At 42.6% G+C, this 8,971-nt stretch overlaps 1 non-coding gene across 1 annotated transcript; it reads right to left on the bottom strand.

The window, feature by feature from the left end:
* Nucleotides 1–737: 737 nt before the first annotated feature.
* On the bottom strand, nt 738–809 carry Trnaq-cug (transfer RNA glutamine (anticodon CUG)). Its single transcript has one exon. It is a non-coding gene; the product is annotated as a tRNA-Gln (tRNA).
* Nucleotides 810–8,971: the final 8,162 nt, after the last annotated feature.

Here is an 8,971-nt window from a genome sequence, read left to right on the forward strand (position 1 = left end):
ACTCAGCCTCATCCATTCACCCATTCAGTCATCCAGTCACCCACCCATCCAGTCACTCAGTCAGTCAGGCAACCAGTCATCCAGCCATCCAGCCATCCATCCAAGCAACCATCCAGTCAATCAGCCAGTCAGCCAGTCAGTCTTCGTAGCCTCAGCGTGTGGCTTCCCCAAATCGAGCTGTCTGAAGGAGGGTAAGTGCTGGGACACACTGAGGCTTTACCTGAATCCCCGTGGTCTACAACACATCTGACGCCTCTCGCAGGAACCAGGAGCAGCAGCCAGGGGGGACAGATTGGTGCTCACTAGGCCGGCACCAGGGACTAGGACGCCTCGCTCACTGGTGCTTCTCGTGTTGTCAGGGTATTGTGTTGTGGGTGAGGCAGTGAAGGGATGGTGTGTGTGCGTATGTGTGTTGTGTGATTTGAGTGATGTGGGGTGACTAGAAGGGAGGTGAAGGAAGAGAGAGAGGAGTGGATGAATGATGGAGGTGTTGATATAGGGTAGATGATAAAAGAGGGAAGAGTAAGTGATTGAAGATGTGAAAACTAAATTGAATTGTAATAGAGAGAGAGAGAGAAAGAGAGAGAGAGAGAGAGAGAGAGAGGGGGATACAAAAACAAAAACCGCTAGTGGAAAATAAAATCAAGGAAAGAGATGATAACCCACTAATGAAGTATAGACGCCACAAACTTAAGAAGAGAAAGAGACAAAAAAACAAACAAACACGCACATACACTAGGTCCCACCGAGACTCGAACTCGGATTGTTGGATTCAGAGTCCAAAGTGCTGACCATTACACCATGGGACCCTGATGATTTAGTGGCTGCGACTGGTGTGTGTTTCTGTGTGTGTGTGTGTGTGTGTGTGTGTGTGGCTACCTGACTCACCAGAGACAGGAAGCACAACAATAGCTACACAATTCCCATCACTCTTACTGCTTTACTTCTGTTACTTATTAAAGAACAACTGGAAGACTACATAAAGAGAGACTTCTGAATGGGGTATAAGTACAGTAAAAGAAGAAAGGAGTATATGAAGAGAAGAAAGGTGGGATATGAATGTGCCAGAGGAAGGAGTCTAAGGAGAGGTGGAAGGACTGCATAAGCCACGACTTGAGAAGGAGAAAGGTGTGAGTGGGGAATAAGTACAATAAAGAAGGTGGTGGAGAAGACGAGAGAAGACTAGAGAGGATCAGCTACCGCATATGAACACTGGAGAAGCTGCAGAAGAGGAGGAAGAGGAGAATGACAAGAAGAAAGGAAGGCAGAAAAAGGAGAAAAGATAGAAATAGTACAAGAAGTAGATGCAGTGGAGGAAGAGAAGAAGCAGGAAAAAAAGAAGGAAAGAAGAAAAAAAGGGGAGGAAAAGGAGGAGAAGAGGAAAGAGAAGAAACGAGGAGAAAGATTTGAAGGTACATGAGAAGAAAAAGAAGTAAATCAATTAGAAGAAAATAGAAAGAAAAAAGAGAGAGAACAAATAGAAAAAAAAAATAAAAAAAGAGGAAACGAGTGCAGAGAGGAAGGATGCTCAATATAGATGAAAATACACGAATACTCAGGTGACAGGTGGAAGAGGGGTGGACCAGGGAATCAAAGATGGCTGACATGGGAGAGTTGAGTGGATTAGAAAAGAGAGAGAGAGAGGGGGAGAGGGGGAGATGACGGGGGCTGTGAAGGGTTGCCTAACTCATCAAAGCAACGCACTCCCATGTAACGGACTAGACTGAATCAGCAGGGAATGGGAAGGGAAGTGTTGATAGATTGAGAGAGAGAGAGAGAGAGAGAGAGAGAGAGAGAGAGAGAGAGAGAGAGAGAGAGAGAGAGAGAAAGGTAAGGAAGGAATGGAGAAATACGAGTATAGGATACTGGATAAAGGAATATAGCTCTCTCTCTCTCTCTCTCTCTCTCTCTCTCTCTCTCTCTCTCTCTCTCTCTCTCTCTCTCTCTCTCTCTCTCTCTCTCTCTCTCTCTCTCTCTCTCTCTCTCTCTCTCTCTCTCTCTCTCATGGGAAGGGAGACACACAGAGACCAATTTCGGAAGTGTCAGGAGGGAAGAGGGAGGAGGAAGATGAGGAGGAGAAGGAAGAGGAGGAGGAGGAGGAGGAGGAGGAGGAGGAGTAGGAGGAATGTTTTTGGGAAAGGTGAACTGTACTTTCTCTCTCTCTCTCTCTCTCTCTCTCTCTCTCTCTCTCTCTCTCTCTCTCTCTCTCTCTCTCTCTCTCTCTCTCTCTCTCTCTCTCTCTCTCTCTCTCTCTCTCTCTCTCTCTCTCTCTCTCTCTCTCTCTCTCTCTCTCTCTCTCTCTCTCACACACACACACACACACACACACACACACACACACACACACACACACACACACACACACACACACACACACACACACACACACACACACACACACACACACACACACACACACACACACACACACACACACACACACACACACACTTCCTCCTCCTCCTCCTCCTCCTCCTCCTCCTCCTCCTCCTCCTCCTCCTCCTCCTCCTCCTCCTCCTCCTCCTCCTCCTCCTCCTCCTCCTCCTCCTCCTCCTCCTCCTCCTCCTCCCTTTCCACTTTCCCCCTTTTCCAGTTTTGTTTCCCCCCCACAATTGCCTCCTCCTCCTCCTCCTCCTCCTCCTCCTCCTCCTCCTCCTCCTCCTCCTCCTCCTCCTCCTCCTCCTCCTCCTCCTCCGAGTGTAACTGTCACATCCCGTGAGAAATATGTTGATACTCTGGAGAGTGAAGAGGAGGAGGAGGAGGAGGAGGAGGAAGATGGAGAAGAAGAAAGAAAGAGGAAGCATAATAGTAAAAACAACGTAAAAATAAAAAAGGAAATGTGCAGAATATATGAAAAAGAATAAAGAAGAAAATATTAAAAGGAAAAGATAAAAAAAAGGAAGAAATTGTGATAAATAAGAATAAGTAATGGAAAAGAAAATTAAAGTAAAAGAAAACGGACATAAGAACGGAAGCTAAGAAGGAGAGAGAGAGAGAAAAAAAAATGAGAAAAATCGAACGAGAGTGAAAGAAAGAAAGAAAGAAAAGAACAAAGGAGAATAAAAAGAAAAACGTATAGAACAAAATTACAAAGAACACAAATTAAAAAAAAAAACGAAAAGCATGACAAGAGAGAAAAGAATAAAGGAAGGAATCGAGCGAAAGTGAAAGCAAGATAATAATAATAAGGAAGAATAAAAAAAAAGATAAAGAAAAGAAAATTTATGGAGGAAGAGGAAGAGGACAACAACAACAACAACAACAACAACAATAGGAGTGTACAGAAAAGAAGTAGGAGGGTTGAAAAGATTTGAAAATGACGAGAGGAAGAAGGGAAGAATGGAAGGTCAAGAAAAGAAGAATACAGAGGAAGAGAAAAAAAAAGTAAAGGAAAAAGATAAGTGAAACGAGGAAGACCATAAAGAAAGAGGAGGAGGAGGAGGAGGAGGAGGAGGAGGAGGAGGAGGAGGAGGAGGGACACGTGTCAATTATTTCCTTCATTCTCTCTCTCTCTCTCTCTCTCTCTCTCTCTCTCTCTCTCTCTCTCTCTCTCTCTCTCTCTCTCTCTCTCTCTCTCTCTCTCTCTCTCTCTCTCTCTCTCTCTCTCTCTCTCCCAAGCGAGAAAACGCCTTTGCTATTTTTGGCGACAATCTGTTAATGTGTTCCTCGGGATGTGATTGAGAGAGAGAGAGAGAGAGAGAGAGAGAGAGAGAGAGAGAGAGAGAGAGAGAGAGAGAGAGAGAGAGAGAGAGAGAGAGAGAGATTTAATGCATGTTCTTTTCAATCTTTTTAAATTTATCTTTCTTTACCTTTCACATGATTCTCTCTTTTCAAGTTTACATAAAGCGATTTCTTTGTATTCTCGTTTCCTTCTCCCGTTTTGTTTGCTTTCCTCTCTTCACGTCACTCGAGGTCTCACTATCAGCTCGAAACATCAGAGTAGCGTTTCGTCTTTTAAGTTTTCAGTCGATGGAATTATTAACCGCATTCTCAAACGCCTCAGTGTCTTCATCTGTCGCCCACACTCACTTCAGTCTCACAGCACGGCTCAACAAAGCCTCACAATACATAGAACATTTCCGACTTAGAATAACTTGCATTTCCACCTCTAGCAACATTTGCAGAAACTCGCATTACACTGTACACGCCTGCTTGATTTATCTTTATTGTTTACTTTATTTCAAGTATTTGTCTTTTATATCTCTCAGCATTGTTAATTGTTGGTAAATTTTGATTATGCATAAACATCAAGATAATTGATTTTCATATTATTTTGGGGTTACATAACATTAATAGGATTTCCATTATTTTCCATGAGAAAGTTTGTTTGGGTTATGGTCTCCTGGAATGAATTAAACTCGCAACCTGAGGTACCACAGTATTTTTTTATATTTTATTTATTTTATTCTATTTATTTATTTTTTCTTCCTGGTGTTTGCATGTGGAAAGAATGGAAGACAGAAAACTAGTAAAGAGAAAAATGAGGTCAGATGTGCGTGGCGGAAGGTTAAGAGGAAGACCTCGCCTGGAGTGGACGAACTGTGTGAAGAGAGCACTGAGTGAGAGAGGAATGAGTGTGTAGCAAGTCAGAGTGAGTGTGTGTGATAGCGGTGAGTGGAGAGTGACACTGATGACTGTTTGAAAACTATGTGGTCTTGTTGACCCCTGGGAAGGTGTGTGGGTGCGCTCAGCAGGCCCCATTGGCATATGGACCCAGTTAGGATGCAAAGCACTCCATAGGAAGTATCCTGCATCTGCTGTTGTCTCAGGACTGGGAGGGGACGAGGAGACGAAGAGGGAAAAAGGAACGAAGGGACGAAGAGGAAGAATGGAACGAAGGTGACGAAGGGACGAGGGAGACTAAGGGACGAAGAGAAAGAACGAGACGAAGGGACAAAGAGAAGGAAGGGAATGAAGGTGACTAAGGGACGAAGAGGACGAAAGGACGAAGGGGAAGAAGGGGACGATGGGAACAAACGAACGAAGGGAATGAAGGAGAACAAAGGGACGAAGTGGACGAAGGGACAAAGGGGACGAAGAAGCGAAGGGGACGGAGGACGAAGGGGACGGAGGAATGAAGGGACGAAAGGACGAAGGGTACGAAGGGACAACTTGTAACATGCCGGAGGGTTTGCAGTGTGTTTTCATTACTCCAGTGAAAGTTTAACAAGGATCTTATCTCGTTAATGCGGGAAAACACCCATGAGGACCTGACTGATTATCTGTGGCCTTTGAAAATATTATTAACTCTTCAACTGCTAATGGCACAATGACGTCTACTTAATTAATGACTCTATTTGACTTTTACTACAGAAATCCAACCGTAACTGCTAAAATATTTGAACTACTCCATAACAACTTCTTTCGCTGTTTGTGGTGTCTTCGGAAAGTATGATGTAAACTATATAGATTACTCCTATTAAGCTTAAGAGATGCTATAACACCAGCCTTTGTCCACTTCAGACTTTCCACCTTCCTGTTCGCTGGAAATATGGAATGCCGATAAAGAAATTAATGAGCAAAAACGACTGATATATATTTTCTCCAATTGAAAGGTCAGTGTAATAATTTTCTAGGACTGGAAGTGTTTAAGTATAATGTAGAAATGAACGGTCAGGCCTCTTAAGGTTCGGTTGTCTACTGTCACTAACTGTATTTATGGATAGATTGTAGGGTGAAGAAAGAATTTAATCAACGCTATGTTCGTTTTTTGTGGTGCCAGTTTGGGTGTATGAACTGTACAATAACGATCGAATTTAACCCTACTACGTTCGTTTTTGTGGTGCCAGCGGTAATGTTTGGGTGGATCAACTGTAGAATAAAGGTGGAATTCAACCCCACTATATTTGTTTTTGCAAAGATTCAGAGCACCGTAAAAAGAAGAAATAAAAAAAAAAAGCGCCTTCCTCGCATCGACTACAGCTCATCTTTTACAAATACCAATACTTCTGCTCTGGAAACTCTTAATCATATCACACGCCCCATCAACTCCACCAGCAGTTCCTCATCCGTGGTGTTCAAAGCTCGTGTAATATTTATCCACCCAGCACCATTCTCTCTCTCTCTCTCTCTCTCTCTCTCTCTCTCTCTCTCTCTCTCTCTCTCTCTCTCTCTCTCTCTCTCTCTCTCTCTCTCTCATGTATTTAGTGATTGTTTTGGTTGGTTTGTATGAATTTGTACGAGTTTGTGCTTTATTTTTTGTTTGTTTGTTTTCTTTTTGTGTGTGGTGATGGGTGACTTTTTTATGTATTTTTTTTGGTGTTTGTTTAAGTGGTGATTGTTGTTTCCTTTTCTTCTTTTTGTTTTTGTTTTGTTGTTATTTTTTTTATCATTATTTGTTATTCTGTCTTTGGTGATTAATTTCTACTTGGCGTTCTTCTCTATTTTATTTTCTGGTGATTGATGTTCATGTATTTTTGTGTTGTGTTCTCTTTCTCCATCCGTTCATTCATTCATTCATTCATTCATTCATTCATCCCCAGTACTCACCCAACACACACACACACACACACACACACACACACACACACACACACACACACACACACACACACACACACACACACACACACACACACACACACACTATATAACACAGATCAAGAAACTCACATGTTCCACCTCTCTTCCACTCCTTAGATGGCTTTCGTCCTCGCGCTCCTTTCATCCCCAATTCCACGCCAGTCTGCAGCAGCCCAGGAAGCCTCAGTCCCTCTTACACCAAATCTATTAACGTTCCACTTGGCAGCAGCTCCCTCTTGTCCCAGTCCCTTGGCAGAAGTAGCAAGAGAACCCTTGACCTCCTGCCTTTATTCTTGCAGTATGAAAAAAATGACTGACTCACTGACGATGTGGTTCTCTAGACTACGCCAAGATTTAGGTTACGTGCCTCCAGTCTCCAGAGGAAGTAGCAATATTAGAATGAGTGAGTTTGACTGACTGACTGACTGACTGACTGACTTCCTGTGGTTTTCGTGATTCAGCCAAGATTTAGCTCCCTTGCTCAAACGTGGTGCTTCTAATGTAATCACTCCTCTTGACTTGAAATTTTTAGAGAAGGAGGTGCTGCGTTTAGTGATGGGTGGGGAAAAGGAGGGAGATGTTTCGTAGGGAGTTAGCTACAGTGGGTATGTCGTGAAGGGGGAAATAACTCAGGAAGAAAAGTAATCAGTACGGTGTTAGTTACAATAGGAAATGTTTTGAGAGAATAATAAGTTAAGGGGGAAAAAATTGTCCATTGGGGGAATAAGATTAATAGGAGAAAAATGACTAGGGGAAAATTTAGTTTGGGAGGAATTTTTTTAATGTCCGGAAGGGGATTCTGTCTAAGGGGAAATAAGTTAGAGGGTTTATATGTAGGAAGGGTGAAATGTACGGAAAGGGAAAATATCTACAGGGGGAGATAAGGAAATGTTTAGAGGGGAAATAAATGATGCAAAGAAATACCTACCTAGGGGGAAGGGGAAAAGTCCAAGGGAGAATAAATGAAGGAGTGACATATCCAGGAAGGGAAATAAATCAAGAGGGAAAATTATCCATGTTTCATTACGTAGAATGTCCGGAAGGGAAATTATACTACTACTACTACTACTACTACTACTACTACTACTACTACTACTACTACTACTACTACTACTACTACTACTACTACTACTACTACTACTATGCTCCGTCCCTTCACTGTCCATTACCCTCTTCTTCCCCCATGCCTCACTGCCCCTCCTCCTGCTCCAGTTCGCCATTTGTTTGAAAAATCTTACACTGCATTACACGCTCCCGACCTGTCTGTCTGTCTGTCTGTCTGTCTGTCTGTCTGTGTGTCCTTTTGCTGAGAGAGAGAGAGAGAGAGAGAGAGAGAGAGAGAGAGAGAGAGAGAGAGAGAGAGAGAGAGAGAGAGATTTGTGTTTACCTGTCTCTTGTGTTTAATTAATGTGTTTTCTTCTTCTGTAGGTATTTTGTGTGTGTGTGTGTGTGTGTGTGTGTGTGTGTGTGTGTGTGTGTGTGTGTGTGTGTGTGTGTGTGTGTGTGTGTTTTGTCTTTCTTACGTTTTTTTCATCTACTACTACTACTACTACAGTAAAATCCCTCTTATCCGGCATCAACAGGACCGCCGACATGCCGGATACTTGAATAGAAGTGAAATTATGTCCACAATCACCACCCTACGCTCACGCATCTTACCATAACAAAGATCAGCTGATCTTAATCAGCAGCTGATCTGATCAGCTGCTGAAGTGTAAGCAGAACACGCTTCCTCTTTTCTACAACTTTAAGCATGATGAAGGCGTCAGGATAAACAGTGCACACGCGGGACTGAGTCACTGAGTAAACACAGTGCAGTGGGCCGCGGGTGGCGCGAAGCAGTGCGCTCTGGTGGCGAGGGGACAAAGTATGCCTCGCACGGGAATTTTAATCGATTTTATGAGTACACATTGATTTTTTATTAATTTTAAGGCTCGGGAAAAAATGTGCCGGATACTTGAAGCTGCCGGATACTCGAATGCCGGATGAGAGGGATTTTACTGTACTACTACTACTACCACTACTAATGCCTTCACCTTCAGTTCGTAAAAACCTGAAATATGGAAAAAGGAACAAGACTTACTTTTAAATATTCCAGCGACGTTCCCACTCTTTCCTTTACGAGGGAATTAAGACTCACTTCAGAAAGGAAGAAGAAAAACCCAAATGGAACTACTAAGGTGAAAAGAAATTCTTATAGCACAAGAAAAGATGAGGAAAAATGGTCGGGAAATGTGGGGGAAACTTTTATAGAGCTGCTAAAGATAGTAAAAAAAAATAAAATAAAAAAAAGGTAAAAAATATAAGAGTAAATAAACAAAATGGTGATTAAAAAAAAAACGAACAGCAGAAAAGTAAAGATGAAAAATAAGGAAGAATAAAGGATGGTGAAAAATACACATACGAAAACCTAACGATGAGAAAGAGAGAGAGAAAAAAAGAGGTAAAA

The sequence above is a fragment of the Scylla paramamosain genome, chromosome 18 (assembly GCF_035594125.1).
Source record: "Scylla paramamosain isolate STU-SP2022 chromosome 18, ASM3559412v1, whole genome shotgun sequence".
Classification (NCBI taxonomy): Eukaryota; Metazoa; Arthropoda; class Malacostraca; order Decapoda; family Portunidae; genus Scylla; species Scylla paramamosain.